Consider the following 23,914-nt stretch of genomic DNA (forward strand, 5'->3'; position numbering starts at 1 on the left):
AAGCAAGGAGCCTGGGGAAAGCAGGGCACGGGAACCACCAGCCTGAGTGGGTGACCACCACAGCAGGCAGCCTGGAGCTCGCAAGGAGGCACAGCGAGACGAAGAGAAGGCGCATGGGTCAGTTGGCAGACAGTGACGGCACACGCAGGCTGCCGCGAACCGGGCCAGTGACACCAAAGAGACGAGCGGGTGAGCGACGGAGGAGGCTGCCCGCGGAGTACGCTGGACTAAGAGAAACTAAGCAGGGCCACGACAACTGGGGGCTTGGAAAGCAGACCGCAGCAGTGAACGCCAAAGACAGCAACAGCAACACACCGAGACTGGGCCCCCACTACAGAGGCACAGGCCGGACAAGTGGAAAGTTAGGCCCCCATAGAGACAACAATTGGGCCGAGGAAGGGTACTAAGGCCCACAACACTGAGGCAACCATAAGACAATAGCGGCATGGTGCTGAATAAGACACAGCACCGGCAAACACAGTGTGACCCTGCACTGAAGGTCTGAGACTCCCGGAACCAGTGGCCAGAAACGAGAGAATACGGGCCCAAAGACACTCGAGCAAGTAACCCGGGAGCAAGGTGACATTCAGACCGGAGGTACCCAAATGGAGGCTGGGGGCAGCAGCACAACGCAAAGCTATAGCCTGGACGGGCAGAGTGCTGGGCGCTCATAGTGACGCAGACCGGGGCTGAAAAAGGTGAATCAGGGCCCACAACGTGGCAACACCTGCAACGCAACAACAGCATGGTACTGCACGGGATATAAATAGTGCTGGCAGAACATGCTGCGACCTCACACCAAAGAACAGAGACCGTCATTTTTTCGAAAAGACATTCTTCTGAAATAAATTCGAATATGTGGTCTAAATGAAGGTAAGTATTAGTGCAGGGCTGGGGCCAGGGTTAGGGTTGGCTTGGGTTAGTTTAAGGGTTACATTGGGGGTTAAATTAGAGTTAGAGTTGTGGCTAGGGTTAGGGTTTGGGGTTGGGGCTGGAGTTAGGGGTGGGGGCTAGGGTTAGTTTAAGGGCTACATTGGGGTTAGGGTTGGGGCCAGGGTTAGGGTTTAGGGTTGGGGTTTGGGTTAGGGTTGAGGGGTGGGAGGGGTGGCGGAAGGAGAAATTTCAGCACTGGACAGCTCCATGTAATGTTTTAAAGTTATAAAAAAAAAGCATCGAAATGCTGCTTTTAACATGTAAAAGTGCATTTCTATTGAAACCAGTCCATGTCTATTGTCGACGGATTGGTTTCAATAGAAATGCACTTTTGCATGTTAAGTATAGCTTGTCAAAGCTTTTGTTTTTGAAACTTTGTTTCGAGGCTTTAGTGATTCGAAACTTGTATTTCTCGAAACAATCACTATAAACCGAATGTCCGAGGTCTGGGAACATACATGTGCAGGAATCGGGTGAAATCCTTTAACAGGAAGAGGGTGGCCATTGCATAGTTGCAGGTGACCCACCTGACCAAGAAAACTATGGCCGCGGTAACGGAACAGGGGGATGGGCAATGCTATGGTGCCCCCTACTCAAAATATGCCAGGGGGGTGCTCATTTGGATAAGTCCGGCAAACTCCATTCAAACTACTGAGCTGTAAGGCAGATCGGAAGGCTGGTACCTAATAGTAAGAGGATGCATTGAGCTGGTGGAAGTCTGCATAATAAACTCATATTTCCCCAACCACAGGATCCCAAAACACCTATACACACTGGGGGCCAAACTAGCCCAATGCCGAGAGACTTTTTTCATATGGAGGGGTGGACCTCAACTGTGTAAGGGACTGGGAGCTGGACAGGTCTAAACCGACAGCAACCAGAAACAACGCTGCAACAGGGGCGCTAAATACACTAGTAGATGCCCTGCATCTGGTAGATGTGTGGAGGGAGCTACATCCGACAGACAAAGGTTACTCATACTTCTCATTACCACACCCCCTGCACATGAGAATTGACTACCTATTTGTGGCCAAGGGATACCAAACACAAATAGAATGGGTACAGTACTTAGGCAGGTCAATATCAGACCACTCACTACTGCTGATGAATTGGAAGACACAGGGGCCTAGACCGCCCATACAACTGTGGCGTGTGGCACCGGACACCCTAACGGATCCGTCCTTCACGGAAGAGCTGCAAGATAAAAATAGAGGAATATGTGGAAAAGAACGTAGATGGGGCACAGTCTGGGAAGCAATGAAAGTAGTGGTGAGGGGTGAGGCCATTGCAGGAGCGGGGGGCATACGGAAAACAACGAGAGCCGAACTGGAGAAACTGGAGGAGGAGATAAAACACAAAGAGTCAGACACAAGGGGGACAAGGGAGGAGGAGGTGTAACTAACACGGCTACGAGGGAACTGCCAAGAAGCATTGGGGAAGGCTCGCCAAGTTTGATTACTCAGTGAAAACAGCAAAAGCACATGCCGAGGCCAATAAGCGAGGCAGACGGTTAGCGTGGCTATGTAGGAGAGAGCACCCTCGATCTCAAACCACGGAGATCAAAGATACAACAGGCACAACACGTAAAACAGAACAGGAAATTAATGACATTTTCCGAGATTTCTACTCCCACCTCTACAGTCATGACCACCAGGTGCCAAAAATTGACATATTAAACACACTGGATGAAATAGGCCTTCCCAAAATAGATTCGTCACAACAGGAATCCTTAGAGGACGAAATAACTGGGGATGACATCGCAGAGGAAATACGTTCACTTGCCTCTAGTAAAATGCCAGGAAGCGGCGGACTCCCCCCAGAGTTCTATAAAACATATGAAGCAACCCCGACACCGGTGCTGCTTGAGGTTTTCCGGGAGGCAAACACCAAAGGGGAACTGCAGGAATCCATGAGGGAAACCCTAGTTATACCGAAACCTAAACCCTGAAAACCAATGGATGAATGCGATTCGTACCGCCCGTTAGCGATGCTGAACTATGACGTCAAGATTCTAACCACCATACTGGCCAGGCGCCTGAACAGGATAATGGGAGGGTTGATACATAGTGACCAAAATGGCTTTATACCAGGGCGCAGCACAGTGGTAAACTTACGCAGACTGCAACACATACTCGAGCAAACAGCTGCATCCCAAGAACAGTATGCCATACTCTCCCTGGACACCACAAAGGTGTCCGGCACAATATATTGGGAATGGCTGGTGGCAACACTGAGGGAATTTGAATTTGGGGAAGGATTCATCCGATGGGTGCGAATATTACACACAAATCCAAAGGCCAGGGTTAAAACAGGGAGGATAGTGTCAGCAATCTGGGACATTAAGAGAGGGACGAGACAGGGATGCCCACTATCACCAATGCTGTCCGAGCTGGGCCTGGAACCCATAGCAATATACCTCAGGAAGCAACACCTAGATGCTGGCCTCTGGGTTAGGGGAACAGGACACCTGCTACCACGTTACGCGGACGACGTGCTGCTGTACGTGAGAGATCCGCACCTGAATCTACCAGTGATCCTGGACATACTCGATAACTAGGCCAAAGTGTCAGGGATCCACCTCAGCTAAACCAAATCCTGCATATTCCCGTTAGCGGGGTTGAGAGGGAAGAGTGTCAGCGAACTACCATTGGTGGGACTCAATTGGGAGGTGTACACATTCAGGTACTTGGGGGTGTACATTAGACATACACCGGAACAAATGCACGAACACAACACAGCAAAGGTGGTGCAGGACTTGAGGAAGTCCATGAAATTCTGGTTGAAGCTGCCACTATCACTGTTAGGTAGGGTAACCATCACCAAAATGATTATTCTCCCAAGGTTCTTGTACGTGCACTACTATGTTGGGGCGTCATTTTTCCGTTCCTTGGAGGTGCTGCTCCGAGAATTCTTCTGGGGCGCTAACCGCCACAGACTCTCACTAGCAATTTTATATCTACCATACGATAAGGGCAGGATGAAGTTGCCAAACCTCAAGAGGTACTACCTGGCAGCGCAGTCAATTTCTCTGGTACCGCAGAGTCCCAGAAATGGCCAAAGACAGATGGGAGGGCTGGCCAGAGGAACCACAGGAGAGTCCACTGCTGACCCTGATGTACAATTTAAATGACGGCTGGAGGCGGACTTCTCGGCTGTACGGCATGCTGGTAGACACACCCAACCCCAAGGGGACAGCACTGAAAGAACAATGGGAGAAAGACCTAGGTGCAAACATAACGGAGAAAGAATGGGAGAGAATACCGAGCTTCCCTAAGGCTGTATCGAGGAACCAGCGTTTCAACCTAATAAAATTGAATGTGCTGTACCATACATGACCCCGCACAGAATAGCTATGTTTAACAAAGAAGCAAGTTCACAATGCCCGTGGTGCAAAGGTGAGGATGCTGACATGCTACACATGTTCTGGGGGCGTATGTGAAGTTTCTGGGCACGCATAGAGCGAGCATTTAGGGAGGCTGGAGTAAAGAGGTATGAGTGGTCAGTGAAATAATGCCTGCTTGGTGCCTACCCCAGAATCAGCAAACACAAACATGTGGTTAGGTTTATGGACCTGGCATGCATATTAGCCAAGAGAACCATCGCCATGTCCTGGAAAACTGCTGCGGGGCCACAATATGGAAATTGGCGCAAGGAATTTGAAAGGTGGGCAGAGGCGGAGACCAAGGTGTGGGTGGAGGGAGCGAACAGATCGGAACCTGATGGTATTGATAATTGTGTGGCATGGAAAGCATTGCCGATGACAAGCCCCCATGAGTGCACCAACTAAAACAGGAATCACCCGTGGTATGCCCAGCTAATCACTCCACAACACCAAAGTGACATTGCCCAATTGGAGACACGAGGAGCGAAAAAGCTAAAGCCCCAGACATTGAAGCGCCTGCCCCAACCGAGGTTATAAGTAACACAAGGTATGTGTAGGAAGTTGTTTGTTATGGTCGTTTGTTGTTGTTAACCTAAATGAGGGCATGCGATATGGAAACTGAAATGCACAACTGTAACTATACAAATGCCAATAAAAAATGTAAAAATTAAAATTAGCTGGCTACCTTACAGAGACCTTCGATTGAGCACCTAGGTGTGCCGGACCACTCTGGCAAAAGGTATTGTAGTTTGCTTTAAAGTTCAATCACTCATCAGCAGTTTAACTTCATTCACGTCTCTTATCACACACGTTTTAACAATGTTCATTCCAGCACTCGCCATACAATGTTGCCGATTGCAACCTTTGCTTCAACACAGACCGGTCTAGTATCTGTCCCCCCAACTCACTGGCTGTGTTGCTTTCACTGAAGAAGAGGCTCTTTGTTCTTGGAACCAAGGATAGTTCTCCTCACCGTCATTACTGACACAGGACAGCCCAGGGTACTTCCCACACAATGCAGGGTTCTTCAGCCTGGTTTCCTGGTCTTACACTTTCTCGAGATCTCGTGAAAGTAACGGTTCCTTGTCAAAAGTCTTCGATGTTTATACAGTAAAAGAGTAGATAAAGTTGGGCAGACCCAGCAGAGGGAGATCAATTGAAAGCTTTGGGTTAAAGCAAGTTTGTTTTACAGTAGATAAGATGGTCCAAGCCTGGCAAAGGGAGACTGATTGAATATTTTTGTGTCAAAGTGGATCTGAGCCCAGCGGAGGGGGATCCAAGGGGAATAGTAAATCACCTAAGAAAATAGTGTAAATCTGAAATACAAAAAGGAAAGGAACTTTGTTTGTTGCATCAGGCCTTCTGATAGAAGAGACTTTGAATGGCAAATAGACTTAGCAAGGTTTACGTGACGTGAGTCTATTTTAACACAACAACCCAATCAGCAAGACATAAGACTGACGTGCGTATGCACTCATGGCCCTCACACATTCGACATCAAAAAGATCATTCGGAAATACTGGCCTTTTAATTTACCGGAAGAAAGAGAACCCCGTTTTGCTTTCAAAAGATCACGTAACGTCGGAGATTTTCTGGTTCACTCTTGCTTCACTGAAAAAACTCCCTGGGGAGGGGGACATTTGAGGCCCTTAATAGGGCACCATCCCTGCGGTTCATGTGTAGAGTGCAAGTATACAAAGAAAATGTCAAGCTTCACCTTCGGAAGCAAAATTTGGACTTTCAGACATTTTTCAAACTGCAAATCTACCCAAGTTGTATACTGTATTGAATGCCCCTGTGGGTTATGGTACATTGGTCAGACCATGCGGAGTGTCAACACTCGGATTTCCGAGCAGAGATCCAGGATACGGTACAGGAAGGAAACCTCACCCCTGGTCCAGCACTATCTGAACTTTAAACATACACCAGAGGACCTATTATGGTGGGTCCTTGAGAAACTACCGATGGGCTCTGCTACACAACAAAGCCTTTGGAATCTTGAAAAAAGATGGATTCACAGGTTGGATAGTTGTGATAATGGCTTAAACGAACAATTTTCACCACTCTAGATACAATACCACGATTCCTTTTTTGTAACTACCAGCTTTCACTATTTTCCTGTTGGTATCTTCTATTTCAGGCATTGCCATGAGGGATGTACTAATACACACCCCCGGATGGTGGACCAATCAGGCGCTTTTGGAGATGCACTATCCACTGCTATCTGGGTTCCACCTACTATTGTGATTGGTTCATTTTCTCGTGTCGCGCTGCCGACACTTCCGGGTCACGTGACCCGTGATAAGTCTGTTTCCCTGTTGCACTTAGCAACCAGCCACGGCCAAGCCAAGTCAAGCTTGCAGCCACAGGCTGTTCCCGATAGCTGCGTGTGGATGACTCGGCGTCCTGTGCAGCCCCGAGCGAGCTGTATTTTGGCTGGCTGCTAATTGAATAACTAAAAGGTAAGCAACATGTGCATTGCTCCCTTCTACGGCTTTAGCCTTCACCGCACACCATGCTGCCCCGAGAGGTAGACACTATTTATCTGCAGGTTGATATGCACTGAGACTAATGTGCTCCCTTTCTCTACTACATTTTGTTTCTCAGTATTCATTACTGCGTCCTCCTGACTGAGGGATTGCACTCGCCGCTCTTCGCACAGCAGTCACCTTTTCTTCATTTATGGAGGTGTATTGGTAGGCTGACCATCGCTTTTTCTATACTATGTATCCTTTCCCCAGTGGCAACAGTACAGCCCTAATATGCAATAATGGTTGCTCTATCGAGCGTGTAGATTTACTTATTTATTTATTTATTTATTCATTTATTTTTTTATTGTTCATTATTATTATAATTTTAAAATAGGTTTTCTGTTATTCATTTCCCTATAGTTTGTGAGCATGCACGTCGCACCGCAGCACCCGTGCATCTATGCCTGATTGGGCTTGGGCTTACCGTGCGTCTCTTGGCAGTCCCGGTGTGGGTTTATAGAGTCGGCTCTGAACAGCACGCCAGTTTCTTCTTTTTCCAGTCCAACATCCATGGGGACTGGACAAATTGAACCCCTCTAGGTGAGGAATGGTTAAATCTTAATTTCTTCCTCCCTAGGGGTTCCCCTTCGTTTGTTTGGTCACACATACGTGTTCTAGGCAGAACCTTTCATGGCTTTTCTAAATTTTAAAGCAAGCTTGGGGTGGAATGGCAGATGTACACTCAAGCATGCATTTTGACCACTATTGCCCATTATTTTCAGTTGGAAACTTAGCTTTACCTTTTTGTGTTCTCTCTCTTTTTCCCTATAGGGTATCATGAATTTGCCCCGAAGAAGGTGGTAACACAACCACCGAAACGCTAAAAAAATATAAGGGGGGATGGCTTCCAGATTCTCTGCCTTTGAACATTTGGACATGTGTTCCCCTTTTTGAAACGTATTAAATAACTTGGCAGCAGACATGACATATTGAAAACTGTTTCTGTCTAAATCTGGAGTATCCATATATGTTTTCTGTTTCCCCTATATGCGTTGGCAAACCCAGTGGGGGTTTCCCTTATATGAGTCTTATGAGAAGATCTCCGAAATAAAATTTCTAAAAAAACCTTTAGACTCATTTTGAAATAAATTGTATACTAATACTAGATATTTGAGGGATTTCCAACCTCTATTTGATTTGTTTAGATTGTTGTTCAAATTAGAATACATGAAACTGTCATTATGAAACGGTTTCATTTATCCTTTCCTTTCCCTTTTTTTAAAATCAGAGGAGCTTTTCCTCTCTTGCTCTTTCCCCTTATTCTGAGCACTGGGTTTTTCGTTTGTTCACACTTGCACTTATCAGCATCCGTTTCCTTTACTCTTTAACCTTGGTTATGTACCATATATTTGATGAATGATGTAAATAATAGTTTCATCTCCCCTCTCCATGTTTACGATTCGATGTATAATTGTTGTGTTTTTTAAATTCTGTTATTCAAAACATGGTAATATTTGTTTGCAACTTTTTACAGCATTAAAACAGTATAAATTATACACTGGAAATGTTGTGGTACATGTGGTCATCTTGTTTTTCTATATATTTCACCATGCATGAATATGGTTGTAATTAGGGGTGGGATTTGATACAAGAAAAATACCCAATTACTGAAAGGCACTCCACCAATTCAGCACACTAGGCAAGGTTCTGAGTGTTTTTTTTCTTGCTTTGCAGCATTATCTTGTTGTGTTATTTGGCAAATAGACTTTGTCACAGAAGGCCATGATGTTCAAGTTTTGAACTGCACCCTCGTGCTAGAGAAGCCAGAGAATGAACACTTTTCTTTTGCAGAACATGGTTTCCCACACTATTTGTATTTAGAGGTAAGGATTGTGTAATGATTACCATGTGTTGCTGTTTTATGATTACCATGGTTGCTATGTTGAGTTCTACTTTTCCGGTTATGTTTTGCTCAGCAGTCCTGCGTCTGTCCCGTGTGCTCTCCTACATTTTGGAATGTGTGGGTTTACGAGACAGAAGTGGGACCGTTGCTGTTGGCTGGAGAAGTTTGTGTTGAGCCTCCCGGCGGGCCTGCTTAATAAAGGCTTTATTTACTTACTGAAAGCCTCAATGTCCTCGCTTCATCTGGCGACGAGGATGGGATTCAGCAGAGCGGGCCTGCCACGGAGAGGGCGACAGCGCCGGGAGCCGATTTATGAGCCGGCGCCTTCAATCAGCTGTCCGTGCTGCCGTGCCTAGCACCAGGTGAGGAGATAGGGGGAGGCCTCGCCACAGACAGCGGCCAGCACAGGACTGCTCGTCTACTTTCCTCCCAACCGTCTGGGCTTCTCAGAGCACGGTCCCTGGGTGGGTGGGCGGAGTCGGCGGCCAGTTAGCGTGACATTACGCTGCTAGTTTTGATGAGGATCGAAGAAAACGGGCAAAGTGGAAGGAACTGCAAAGGTGCGCATAGGCTGTAATTTAGTACAGCAGACGCGAGGTGCTGAGGAGGCAACACTGTTCAAGAGGTTTGTGGAAGGTGTCCTCAGACTGAACCTATGCAATTTTCGGCTGCAAAAGTAAATGAAAGTGTAGCAAAATTCTGGTCGAACAATGGCAGCAGCAAGCATGCCTCCACCGCCGCCTTTCCTACCAAAGCCCGGCACACCAACCATTAGGTGGGACCGATGGAAGAAGTTGTTTGACACCTATTTGACTATGTGTGGACTTAAGAGACTTGAACAGAAAAATCCAGGTCGATAGACACCCACTACCAATCATTGGGGAAAGGCTGGAAACCCTGAACAATGCAAAGCTTTTCTCTGTTATTGATTTGTCACACGCCTATCACCAGGTACCGCTTTCAGAAAACTGCCAGCACTAAACAGCTTTTGTGACCACTCTGGGAACTTTTAAGTATTGCAGGATGCCATTTGGGCTGGAGTCAGCAGCAGCTGTTTTTCAGAGGGTGATGGAGACAATTATGGGGGGGGTGCCTAACATTGTTGTCTTCCAGGATGACATGTTGACTTTTGCTAATTCGAGTGTGGAGCATGATGTAGTTCTCAAGGAGGTTTTAGGCAGACTCAGAGAGGCTGGTTTAACAGTGCGCAGGAGCAAATGTAAAATAGCAGTAGAATGTGTGGAGTATCTGGGACATGTGATTTCCAGTGAGAGTGTGAAACCGAAGTAGAGTCTAGTGGATGCTGTCAGGAGATCGCTGCTGCCAGCAGACAAGGATCAGTTAAGATCGTTTCTCGGTCTGGCCGAATACTACCATAGTTGGTAAAAGATTTTCCAGTAATCTCTACGCCCCTGAGAATACTATTAAAAAACGGGGTAAAATTTCAGTGGAATGCAGAGTGTGAGGAGGCGTTTGGAAAAATCAAAGAGGGGATAGCTAGAGCACCCTCAATTGGTAAATTTGATCCTGCTGATAAGTGTGTTTTGGAGGTGGATGCTAGTATATTAGGCCTAGGCGCAACATTAATGCAGTATGACAGGAATAACTCAGAGAGTAATAGCTTTTGCCTCTCGGACACTAAGAGGGGCCGAAGAGAATTAATCGGTCACCGAACGTGAAACCTTGGCAATGTTTAGGGCAGTGAATCATTTTAAATACTTCCTGTGGGGAAGGAGATTCATTGTAAGATCAGACCATAAACCAATGGTCCAGCTGTTTGACAGTGGTAGATGGGCGTTGGGCTCTCCCAGGATTAGTAGGTGGGGTTTAGGTCTTCGGGCATACAATTTTGATATGCGTTACCTGCCGGAGAAAAAGAATGTGGTAGCGGATTGTCTCTCTAGGTTGCCTGTGGAGAAAGTACATGAGGCAAGGGCAGAGGAGTTTGAAGAGTGTGTGGTGGCTGAGTTGGAGGGTGCAGTGGGACGTGAGGAATGGCTACAAGTGGAATTTATGGACGATGATTTGAATTTGGTCAAGCAGTGGATGGTGGATGGCTGGCCTAACAAACAAGTTCTGGATAAAAGGTTTGAAGTGTGGTGGGAAGTCAGGGAGGAATTAAGTCTTATTGAAGGCAGGTTGAGGAGAGGAGGGTACCTCATACCTCCAGAGACACTTAGAATTACTCTTGTGGATTTGGCGCATCAGGGTCATCCTGGTGAGGGGACCATGAAGAGAAAATTAAGACAAAGTTATTGATGGCCAGGAATGGATAAGATGGGATGTGTGAAAAACTGTGCGTCGTGTCAGACTAGTGATAAATGTAGAGTTGTGCAGGAGACTCCCATGATTCCCAATGCTGTTCCGAATCAACCGTGGGTAAAATTAGCTGTGGATATTATGGGACCCATTGCACGTTTAGGTGATGGGTTCAAATACGTATTTGTGCTAGTGGACCATCACTCCAAGTGGGTTGAATGGGAAGCAGTTAGAGAGGTGAGAGCCAAGGAGTTTATTTCATTTTTAGAACAGATCTTTCTCAGAGAAGGATGTCTGTCATAGTTAGTATCTGATAATGGAGTCCAGTTTGTGTTGGTTGTCATGAAGAAGTTTTTGGTGAGCTACAGCATTGCCCATATGAGAACAGCGTTGTACCACCCAAGAGCCAATGGGCTAGTTGAGAGAGTCAATAGATATTTGAAGGGAGCTATTCAATTGGCAATGCTTACAGGTCAACTGTGGAAGGAGGTACTTAATCATGTGACGTGGAGCTGCGTGACCACGCCACATTCAGGTACGGGTGTTTCTCCATTTGTGTCTCTCAAGGGAAGAGAACCTGGGACCAAGCTTTGCCCGGGATGGCTAGGTTTGGCGAGATCAGTCGTTGTGGACAGAAAGGAGATAATGAAATTGGTCAGGCAGAGACAAGAAAAGAACAAGGAGCATTTTGACAGAAAAGAAGGTGATAAGGTTCTCGAGTGGAAAGTGGGAGAGTCCGTATTCATTAAAAATCCCAGGTCCACTAACAAATGTGTTGAAAGTAGGTTTATCAGCCCTAAGAGAATTGCTGTGGTGAGGAATGGGGTGGTAAATCTTGAGGGGAGTGAGGTATGGTCCAACGGCAGATTAGCTAGGGCAGTAGATGTACAAAGTGTGCAAGTTGGGGGTGAAGGAGCGAGAGAAAAGCTGGGACTGGAGAGAGAGAAGTGTGTACCATCTGGCGTGAGTTATGGAGTTGAAACTTAAGGGAAGAGAATAACGAGGAAACCTGGATGGTTGAGTGATTATGTGCACGGTATACAGTAAACTCGGAGTTTAAGTTAATTAATGGCTATATGTTTTTACTTTTGGGAATTTACCATTGGGGTTTCGTCACTACCATGTGTTGCTGTTTTATGGTTACCATGGTTGCTATGTGAGTTCTACTTTTCCTGTTGCTATGTTTTGTTATTTCTTTTGTTTCCTTTTAGGGGGAGATATGTAATGATTACCACATGTTGCTGGTTGGTGATTACCATAGTTGCTATGTTGAGTTCTACTTTTCCTGTGGTTATGTTTTGCTCTGCAGTCCTGCGTCTGTCCTGCGAGCTCTCCTACGTTTTGGAACGTGTGGGCTCGCGAGACAGAGTGGGACTGTTACTGCTGGCTGGAGAAAGTTTGTGTTGAGCCTCCGGGCGGGCCTGCTTAATAAAGGCTTTATTTACTTACTGAAAGCCTCTTTGTCCTCGCCTCAGATTAGCAATAGGTTTATTAGTATATGCCTTTTTATTTTGACAAGACATCTCTAGTACTGCGTTATTATTATTTGACGGTCATAGCTTGTGGCCATATTTAGATATAGGATAAGGCATGCGTTTTTCAAACCCAATTGAAGTTCAATAAAGAGTCTTGAACTGTGGTCACTTGTGTCTGTCTTACTGTTGATACCTCCTTACATAAAGCAGATGGGGGTGTTCCCCGCCTTTGCAATCCATTTGGGCCAATAATGCTCCAATCCCTGAATTGGATGCATTAGTCTGCACAAATAAGTCCCAAGTGTAATCTGGAGCTCTCAGGACTGGAGCTTTATAGAGGGCATCTTTCAGCCCATGAAATGCTTTCTCACAGTCTTCACTTCACTTCACCCTTTTGGGGTACTTAGGAGAAGACACACAATTCAGAGGAGAAGCTATGGTCCCATAGTTCTCAATGAAATTCCTGTAATATCCTTCAAGTCCTAAAAAGGCTCTCACTTGTGTTTGAGTAGTAGGTGTGGAACAGTCTTGTAGAGCTTGTACTTTGCTGGGTAAGTGCTTGGTCTCACCTCTTCCTACCTCATGCCCAAGCTAGACCCCTTTACTCTGACCAACATGACATTTGCTTGTCTTGATGGTCAAATTGGCTTGATGAAAAGCCTGCAACACTTGTTCTAGATGGATAATATGTTTTTCCCAGGTAGGGTTGAACACTGCTATGTCATTCAAGTATGCAATGCAGAAGATTTCAACAGGGGTGCTGTGTAGCAGCCAAGGAAGATGGCTGCTTAGCCTAGAACCTCTGCTATATAACACAAAGCTCTTCCTGACAGTTGCCGCTATCGTTGCTGTGGCTGCTATATCACTACAGATTATACCTTTTCACGTGAGGCTGCATCAATTATCTGCAGCTTGGATCCCCTGCTGTCCTGTGAGTGTTGATCTGACGGATGACGTCCTGGCTGGGGTCGAGTTGGAGGCCGCAACCCCAACTGGGAGTGGCCTGGGTGGTGAGGGACTATCCGGTCAGGTACGGCCACGCTGGGCCACACCAGAAGCAGAGAAGAGGACAGAGTCTGGGGGCTGGTAGGGCCGCCCCAGGTGTTGAACATTGCAGCGGCCACTCTCCGTCGCGACAGCCGCGACCTAGGCCTGCAATCCAAGCTACCTCGGCAGCATCGATACACCCTTCCAGATAGTTTCTGCGCCTGGCTGCACCCGTCCCTGGGGGTAAGGGAGAGCTATGCTATTGGTGCCGTTCCCGGCAGCGATTGCGGCCACTATGTCAGAGACTGGTGTGGTGGACACCCACTGAGGCGGGTAGGCAACCCGCAGGACTACAAGGGGCCCCGGAGCAGCGGCAGTGATTATTTCTTAACCCGAGACCTGCAGTGGTGCAGTGATTACTGCAAGGAGGATCAAGAACAGACCCAGTGAGGCTGTGTTAGGCAAAATTACATGCAGTACCCTTGGGTGCACTACAACAACCCTGACCTCCTGGCAATATGAACCCAGCCTTTGGTATAAGCTTGTACTACACAGGTTGGTAGCGTGTTGAGCAGCCAGGCTTATCTCAAGAGGGGTCAATGTGAGCTGTAGGGGAGTTACACAGAGATTCACAGTACATTGACAAGTATTAAAATAAACACTTGCACACAAGATTTCTTGAATAAACAATTATTCATCATCAGTCAGTTAGAATAATCCTTCTTCAGAAGGGAGCAATATAAAAGTAACACAACTACACTTCAAAACTACACACTCTTAGTTTCAAAATCAGTAAAGACCCTTTTGGGATGGCCGACAGTCACAACCTACACCCTCAGGTGACTTCAATATCTGGGGTGCTGGGGACATTAATATCTTACTGATTGCATTTAGAATACTCTTAGAACTTGGTCATAAGAAAAGGTTATTAGAACAAACAAGAGACCACAAATGTTCTTAAGCAGGCAAATACTTTTTGGATCCCCTAAGCAGAGTCATTCAGTATAACAGGCTAAGCCAAAGTCAATGCAAAAGTCTTATATGGGCTGAAGCACTTCTGGGAGGTAAGTAGAAAAGTCTGTGCACAATGTTTTATAAGTCTTTGAAGAAAAGAAGAATCAAATGTAGGGCCACAAGCTAATTAGACTTGTGAATAGTAGAAGATGCAAGCAACTCTAATGAGAGGTAAGTTCTCTCAGACTGTACAGTACCTTTGTATTGAAGATAAAGTGCAGCAGATGACTTCTGTTCCTGTGCAGCTCTGCAGATCTCACTGTTCCTGGGCCTCATTCGTGGGGACAAGAGGGAGGACTTCTCGGGGCCTCCTGCTCTGCAATGGGATGGTCACCGCTCGCAACCGACAATCTTTCCAACAAGTGTCACTTCGGTGTTTCAGCTCCTCGGGACTATTGCAAATAGCAACACTGCGGTTTCTGGCTGTTGAGATGGACTTTTCTTGCTTCTGGGGTGCCGCAGTCTGTTGAGGGGGCTCAGGCTCGGTCAGTCCTGCTTCCTGGGATTCCGTAGGATCTTCCTGGAGCTCTTGGGCAACTTAAAAGCAACGCACACAATCGGGTGTTCCTCTCCCTGGCATTTCAGTTTCCAGCAGCAACTCTGTGGAAATGCAACCAGTTCCGAGAGAATGTCCAGGTGGCTTACTTTGGAGTTTATTGATCCCACCAACTGAAGGGGAGAAAAGTCGTCCTTGCAGGGGTTTCTCTGTCGATACCAATTTGGAGTTTCAGCACAGCAGCAGGGCTTCACCGGGCAAACAACGGTCCAGGAGTTGCAGCAGGCGTCCTCTTCAAGTTATTCTTTGGTTCCTTCGTCCAGTGGTCGACTCTGCCTTCCAAGCGAAAACCCTCGCCTTTTATTCAGTTCTCTCCCATTCATTCCAGCATATCTGTCAGTCACCCAGCAGGGCGGCTGTCCTTGCCAGACAGTCAGCCGGCGAATCATCACAGAGTGCCTTTGGGTCTCCCAGGAGACTAAGCACAAGGAGTTTCGGGCACCTCCCTCACTTCCTGCCCACCCCAGCACCCCAGACACCCTGGAGCCAGAGCAGGCTTCACTCGTGAATCTTGCCAAAGGCAAAGCGAACAAATCTCAAGAAGGACCTTTCCACAACGAAATGGCGAAAAAAGACCACCAGCCCATTTTGACAAAAATGGCACGCTTGGGTGCTTTACATGCAGCTGCGAACGTAGCCCGCAGTAAATGCACACCATGGTAGTTAAAATGAAATAACTGCCACCAGCCATTCAGTGAATAAAGGGTAACATAGAATTGTTACATGAGAAGCTAGACAAAGGGGATACTAGGAAACCCCTCCAGCACCCTATTCTAAGATAGTGTGTGCTGGGTCTAGAAATGTACAAATATAAGTAAAGTCAATTTCACTTTACTGCACTGGGAAACAGTAGTTTATCCCGTAATCGTATTTCTGATGCTTGTAGCCGCTTAGATTCACATGCTGTGTATAGGCCGACATCTAGTGGAAGCTGCAGAGTATTACAGTTGTTGTTTTCGGAATTCGAAAAGGGACGTTGACAGGGCGTGGCAGTAATATTATCCCTAGTGTGACGTCCACTGTACCCATGGTCCTTCACGCATCGAGGTCCCTCAGATTGTTTCTGACATGAGGCAGCATGAAGCGTAGCCCGAGTACAGGTGTATCCAAGCAGATCTGTATCAGACAAGCTCATGCACCTTCTCTCCAAGGGGAGAAAGGGTGGGTCGCATGTGAATCCAAGCAGATACAAGCATCAGGATTAATGCATCCCTTCTGAGGCTTGTGAAATCTGCTTAGATCACATGCTATGCATAGATTAGCGAGCAGTGTTGGGAGAAGGTGGTGGGTTGTGAGAAGGTTAATTAGCAAACAGATGTTTTAGAACCGCTTGTCCCACCTATGTATCTGTCGTGGAATGTGTGTCAATGCAGTAGTGCTGAGTGAAGGTGTGTACTGAGCTCCATGTAGCTGCTTTACAAATGCTGTCTAGGGGGACATTAGCAATGAAAGCCAGAGTGGCTCCTGTGCTCCTTATGGAGTAAGCTCTTGGCGTGAAAGGCAGTGTATTGTTTTATAAAGAATAGCACAATTTTATACATCCGACTATCCTTCTGGAGATGGCATTCTTGGAAATGCTGTCTCCTTCTCTGCCTGGTGCTACGGAGACAAACAGTTGATCTGTTTTCCTCAGGGGCCTGGTCTTGTTTACATAGTAAAGGACCACCCTCCTTACATCTAATGTGTGGAGTTTAACCTCAGCTGAGCTGGTGGGGTTCTGGTAGAAGGCCAGTAGCTAAATGGACTGCTTTACGTGAAATTTAGAGATGAATTTAGGGGAAAACTTAGGATGAGTGCGTAAAACTAGTTTGTCTTGTGTATGATAAAGAAAGGATCCTCCACTGACAATGCTTGTAATTCACTAACTCTTCATATGGAAGCAATAGCCACTAAGAAGGCAGTCTTGTAGGTCAGGTGCTTAAGACTTGACTTATGCATCGGCTTGAAGGGTTCCCCCATGAGCTTAGCGAGTACTACATTGAGATCCCATCCTGGCAGTGAGTTAAAAATGGGAGGGTGGAGCCGTTTTACTCCCTCCAGGAAAGTTTTAATGAACGGTACTTTCCACCACAATACTTTTTTGTGGGAGGTGGTGTAAGCCGATAAAGCCGCCAGGTGGACCTTTATAGAGTTGAAGACTAACCCCGAATCTAGCAAGTGGAGCATACAAGTTAGAATGTGAAATGGAGGACATTATATGGGGTTTAGTTGTTTAGACTGGCACCAAAACAAAAACAAAGAGGTGATGGCTGGAAGGTTTAGAATTAATCTTAACCACTGGCAATGCTCTGGGCAACCCTCCAGACCACCGTTCTTCACCTGCCAAGCCATTACAGAAGGGAAAGACCATATGCAAATCAGGCTTGGCTCCACCCCAAAAGAGGTAGTCCAGCCCGAACTGCTAGGCCACATCCCTTCTGCACGAGACCACAAGCATCCCCAAACATGTTTCGCCCTTGTTGGGGCTCATCAGTGAGGAGTAGCTTGGGTCTCTAGGCCCAGCAGGCACGGGACCCACGTCTGGGCATACCCGTCCCACTCGGGGTGACATAGCAAAAACAAAGAGGTGATGGCTGGAAGGTTTAGAATTAATCTTAACCACTGGCAATGCTCTGGGCAACCCTCCAGACCACCGTTCTTCACCTGCCAAGCCATTACAGAAGGGAAAGACCATATGCAAATCAGGCTTGGCCCCACCCCAAAAGAGGTAGTCCAGCCCGAACTGGGCCCGAACTGCTAGGCCACATCCCTTCTGCACGAGACCACAAGCATCCCCAAACATGTTTCGCCCTTGTTGGGGCTCATCAGTGAGGAGTAGCTTGGGTCTCTAGGCCCAGCAGGCACGGGACCCACGTCTGGGCATTCCCGTCCCACTCGGGGTGACATAGCAAAAACAAAGAGGTGATGGCTGGAAGGTTGCCCCGAGCAATGCCAGTGGTTAAGATTCAGTCTAAACCTTCCAGCCATCACCTCTTTGTTTTTGCTTTGTCACCCCGAGTGGGACGGGTATGCCCAGACGTGGGTCCCGTGCCTGCTGGGCCTAGAGACCCAAGCTACTCCTCACTGATGATCCCCAACAAGGGTGAAACATGTTTGGGGATGCTTGTGGTCTCGTGCAGAAGGGATGTGACCTAGCAGTTCGGGCTGGACTTCCCCTTTTGGGGTGGGGCCAAGCCTGATTTGCATATGGTCTTTCCCCTTCTCTAATGGCTTGGCAGGCGAAGAACGATGGTCTGGAGGGTTGCCCCGAGCAATGCTAGTGGTTAAGATTCAGTCTAAACCTTCCAGCCATCACCTCTTTGTTTTTGCTTTGTCACCCCGAGTGGGACGGTATGCCCAGACGTGGGTCCCGTGCCTGCTGGGCCTAGAGACCCAAGCTACTCCTCACTGATGATCCCCAACAAGGGTGAAACATGTTTGGGGATGCTTGTGGTCTCGTGCAGAAGGGATGTGACCTAGCAGTTCGGGCTGGACTTCCCCTTTTGGGGTGGGGCCAAGCCTGATTTGCATATGGTCTTTCCCCTTCTGTAATGGCTTGGCAGGTGAAGAACGATGGTCTGGAGGGTTGCCCCGAGCAATGCCAGTGGTTAAGATTCAGTCTAAACCTTCCAGCCATCACCTCTTTGTTTTTGCTTAGACTGGCACCAAACCACAAATCACCTCCACTTATCGAAATAACAGTGCCTAGTGTTAGGTTTCTTGCTTCCTTTAGGATGTCCATACACCTCTGAGGCAGGTTAAGATGTCCGAACTCTATGACTTCAGGAGCCACGCCGCAAAGTTCATAGACTGAGGTTGAGGGTGGACTGTTGTTCCCCCGTGCTGAGTGAGTAAGTATGTCTGACACGGGCGTTTGATGGGATCGCACATCTCCAGTTTGCGCAGATGTGGATACCATGGCTGTCTCGACCACATGGGAGCAACTAGGAGCAGCGTCATTTGTTCCCTGTGAATCTTGTTCACCACCTTGTTCATGAGAGGAGTGGGAGGAAAAGCGCAAGCAAACCTCCCTGACCAGTTCATCCAAAGGGCGTTCCCCTTGGAGCCTAGTTGTGGGTACCTGGATGCAAAGTTTGGGAATTGCTTGTTTTCGCTTGTAACGAACAAGTCTAGCGTGGGGTAACCCCATTGAGAGAAGAGGTAATCTACGACTTCAGAGTTTAGTTGCCATTCATGTTCCTCTGGTAGGGGATCTCTGCTTAGAGAGTCTGCTAACGTTTGAGTTCCCCTGGAACGTGTTAATAGAATAGGAATGAGTGCCCATTTCCAAATCTGTTGAGCCAGTCTGGACAGATTTGGAGAATGAGTGCCCCCCTGCTTGTTAATGTAGAACATCGCTGTTGTGCTGTTGTTGAGGACTTGTACCGACAGATTTGCTAACTGCATCTCGAATGCCTTAAGGGCTTTGAATACTGCCAGCAGTTCGAACAGGTTGATGTGGTTCTGTGCCGTTGCACAAGTCCACAGACCCTGGGCTGTGTGATGAAGGTGATGAGCCCCCCTCCCAGCAAGCAAGACGCCCGTCGTCACTGTAGTTTGCACTTCTAGTTCGTGGAAGGGTTAGCCTTTTAAAAAGATACTCCCTTGTCCACCAGCGAAGGTTTTGTACAGTGTTGATGAAACTACCACTAGATCGTCCCACTGACCACTTGCTTGAGACCACCGTTTCATCAACCACTCCTGCATGGGGCGCATGCGCAGGCGTGCGTGCGGCACCAGGTAAATGCAAGATCCCATCATGCCAGGCGATTGCATAACTTTGCGTACGCTTATCTGGCGACCGGCCTGATAATGTGGTATTTGCAGTAACATATTTTGGACTCTTTCCTCTGAGGGGAAGACTAAAGCTTCCCTTTTGTCTATTACAGCTCCTAGAAACTGTTTGGTTGTGCTTGGCACTAGGCTTGATTTTTTCTCATTTATTGAGAAGCCCAATTGAAAGAGAAGATGTATCCTCCTTTGAATGTTCATCCTGCAAATTTGGGGGGTTTCCCCTGTAATCAGCCAGTCGTCCAGGTAAGGGTACACTGGTATTGACTCACGGCGCAGGTGCGCTACAACCACCGCCAGTACCTTTGTGAATACCCTTGGAGCAGAGACTATGCCGAAGGGTAGCACTTTGAATTGGTAGTGCTGGTTTGCCATCTTGAATCGCAAGAATTTTCTGTGCACTGGGAACATTCAAATATGAAAATAAGCATCTTTCATATCCAGAGTTGCCATGTAGTCCCCCCGCTTTAGCAGAGGGATTACTTCTTGTAGCGTAGTCATGCAGAACTTTTGTGGCTTGACATATTTGTTTGCAGGGCGTAGGTCTAATACTGGGTGCATTGTTAGATTTTTCTTTGGCACAAGGAAATAGGTTGAATAAATACCCTTGTTTACCTGGTTCGCCGGGGTGACTTCCATGGCGTCTTTTAGGAGCAGCATTGCCATTTCCTCGATAAGGATGCGTTGTTCCTATAAGTTTTTCTTCTGGCGCGGGGTCGCTGGATTAGTTCCACACAGCACCCGCCCGCCACAGTGGATAGCACCCATTGTCTGAGTTGATCCCCCTCCCATGCTTGGGTGTAGTTTGAAATGCACCCTCCTACTGGAGAGTCATGGGAGAGCACCTGAAGTGGATTTTCACTGTTTTGGAGGTGTTGCTCCACCTCTAGAGGTGGAGGACCTCCCCCGGCCGCGTGATCGGCGCTGTCCTCGCGGGTAATCTTGCGAGGATTGGCCAAGATTGTTACCCGAGGATGACCCTTGGTTTTGACCATATCCTGAACCCCATTGGGAATTTCATCCTTTGAAGCGACAAAAATTACTGTTCCCTCTTTGGCCTGATGGTTTCTCTGTAAGATGTCCCAAGGACAGTATCATATTCCTCCTTTGCAGACTTTAGAGCGTCCTCGACTGCCTTTCCAAAGAGGACGTTTGGCTCGATAAGCATATTTAGCAGTGTTGCTTGTGTCTCCTGCTTAAAGCCAGATTAGCGAAGCCAAGCATGGCTCTTGATAATAGTGCCTTTCGCAATGATTCTTCCTGCATTGTCAGCGGCGTCCAAATAGTTTTTCAGGATGCAGCTCAAGACAGCTCTGCCCCTCTGTTGCTACCTCTGCCAACTGAGTCTTTAAGGGTTCCGGGGCCGACGATGATAGTGCGGACACCTTGTTCCAATTATGACAATTATAGCTAGCTAAGAGAGTCGTATTGTTAGATATTGTGGCCTGAAAGACCGCAGAAAATGCTACCTTCCTGCCCATGGTGTATAGGCATTTGCTTTCCTTGTGAGGTGACTCCTCAGAGGCAGCTAGTGGTGTACCTGCTCTCTTTCTTGTGGTTGTGACCACGAGTGAGTCAGGTTTAAGCAGTCCCCTGATATACAGGGGGTGCGTGGGTGCTGGGCGGAAGAGCTTCTCTATGTGTGGGTTAACTGCACAGCGTTTAATTTGGTGTTTCCAGAGAGGGTTGGATCCTTCTCTGGACAGATTGTAGGATTGGAATAAACTGTGCAACTGATTTCTTATCCCCCAGGATATCCTCAACAAAATCCTTGTCCTGCTGAGTCTCTTGTGTTCTGATCTAGAAGTGCTCAGCTGCCTTAATGAGCATGTCATTCAGAAGGGGCTGGTTGTCAATAGGCGAATCAGCCACTGGGGGGTCTTGGTCGACAGGAGAGGCTATAGTTTAGATCTGTCTCTTCCTCGTTGTCACCATAACCTCCTTCTGTCCCCTCTTGAGCTGTATAAATATCTGCAGCATCAGCATCGTAATAGTCTGTGTCAAAGATCTACGTAGGAAGGATCAACCTGTGGTGAAATATCCAGGGTGTCCGGACGAGACTTCTTGGATAGGGGGTTGATTAGTAGGGACATTTGCAATGGCTTGAGAGCCAGAGGCAGCTACAGTAGGAGGAGTGTTTTGGATGCTTTGGAAAGCTTCTCGGTTTTTCTCAAAACAATTCCCAATAAAGGTCATCCTCCTCATGACCCTATCTATTATCTATGTCTTCACATGTCCATTGGGCTGAGCTCGGAATGGACGTAGGGCCTATTGTTGAAGTTTGAGGGGTTACAGTGCCTACTAAGGAGTCCTTTTCAGGAGGAGTACCTTGGTCTAGTTTGTGAGTCTGGGAAGCCTTGTGAGGCTTGGAAACCTTATGAGGCTGGGCTTTGGATGGGGAGAGTGACCTATCCTTATGAAGCGTCTTGGGAGAATGCTTCTTAGACTCCTCCTTTCAAAGCACTTTCGGGGTGTGTTTTTCCACTAAGTGGGCTAGTCCCGACTGCACTGAGGCCTTACCCGATTCCGACAAAGCACGCCGAACTTCGGTCGTGGAGTGGCCTGACGCCTCGTCAGTCGCCGTGCGACGTTCGGGTGCGGATTTATGCATGACGTCTGTGCTGTCTTTCGACAGTCGGGGCCTGTCATGTGGCGATCGTGATCGCGAATGCCCAGAGTACAGTGAACTTCTGGACCTCTCCCTAGACGTTGTGCGTGGGCCCTTAGTCAACAACCGCATCGAGTCTCGGCCCTGGGTTGTGTGTTTAGTGGAGGTAGGGGGTTGTGTGAGCGCCCGTACCACCGGGGGTCATCCCCATAAAAGGGCCACTTGCCTGTCTGGTGGGGTCGGGGGCTTGCGCTTGGGAAACTAATGTCTCCCCTTCGCTGTCCGAAATGGCGGCGTTGCTAGCACCGCTGAGGGTACCTTCCACGTGCATGGTGGCTTCCGCCTACATGGCATGGTCGGTCCAGCGGTTCATTTTACGGTCCTTCAAACCAAAGACGTTGAAGAGCCTACAGGCTCGACAGTTCTCCTCGACGTGATCTCGTGGGAGGCAGAGATTGCACACCAGCAGCTTGTCGACCCACAGGAATTTTTTCCTGCAACTTGAGCAGAACTCATCCATGATAACATGTAATGGTAGGCGAATGTACTGTAAGGTTCAATGCCTTCCCCCTCTCTCCCTACTGCGTGGGCCGAAGCCCGGTGCGGCTCTCCCGAGCCTAACGGATTTGTCGAAAGGATCTTTGACAATCTGCTTCCTTCACCGTTGTCGAAGATGTCGATGATGATCTCGATAGTCGGTGAATAAAGGATAGGAAGAGAGATCTAGCTCTAACTATTATAATCAATGGCGATATGGCAAAAAGGGAACTCTGCTATTGTGTGTACGCTACGATGGCGGAAAAAAACTATCGGAGGGACCTCGACGCGTGAAGGACCATGGGTACCGTGGACGTCACACTAGGGATAGTATTACCAGCACACCCTGTCGACGTCCCTATTCGAATTTCGAAAACAACTGTAATACTCTTCAGCTTCCACTAGATGTCGGCCTATACGCAGCATGTGATCTAAGCAGATTCCACAAGCCTCAGAAATATGAATACGTTGTTTTTGTGCGATTTTACATTCAAATTTATACAAGACCTGTGGATATATAAATAAACAATTTTTTAAAAGTGAAATAGACATCACTTGTTTTGTATCTCATGAGAAAGAATTTATGGTAAAAAGAGGAGGGTGACAAAATAGCCTTGACCATACAACATATTGTTCACCGATTATTGACCTGGTAGGTCAAGGCTCACCAGGAACCCTAAGGGAAGTTACTGCAGTCTGAAGTCTCCATAGGAAACAGAAGATGAGCACCGGTCAATGCCCTCACATGAGTGACCGGATGACCCAGCATGACCCCCAACAATGGGGAGGAGAGTCTGCCCCAGAGACTTACTGTCTATTCTAGGTGTTCTACCTTTGTCAAGGTCCCACCGGTTGAGAGCAGAGATATCTTGAACCCTCCCATCCCTATTAGGTTTGTATTGGGCACCAAGTCTTGCATACCTTAGTGCTTTTAGGAGCTGCCAAGTTCGGAGGTGGCTGGGTAAGTACTTCTAGGCCAAGTCCTTTCAGACCATAGGGGTGGGGTGCTTTCCGAAAAC

The 23,914-nt window shown here is 47.6% G+C and overlaps 1 protein-coding gene across 3 annotated transcripts in view; it reads right to left on the bottom strand.

Annotated features, from left to right (window-relative positions):
- Positions 1 to 23,914, bottom strand: part of MTA1 (metastasis associated 1) — a 1,118,686-nt gene that overhangs the window by 757,544 nt on the left and 337,228 nt on the right. The gene's annotated exons all lie outside the window — the stretch shown is intronic.

This window comes from Ambystoma mexicanum, chromosome 14, assembly GCF_040938575.1.
Source record: "Ambystoma mexicanum isolate Mex_15411 chromosome 14, UKY_AmexF1_1, whole genome shotgun sequence".
Lineage (NCBI taxonomy): Eukaryota > Metazoa > Chordata > Amphibia > Caudata > Ambystomatidae > Ambystoma > Ambystoma mexicanum.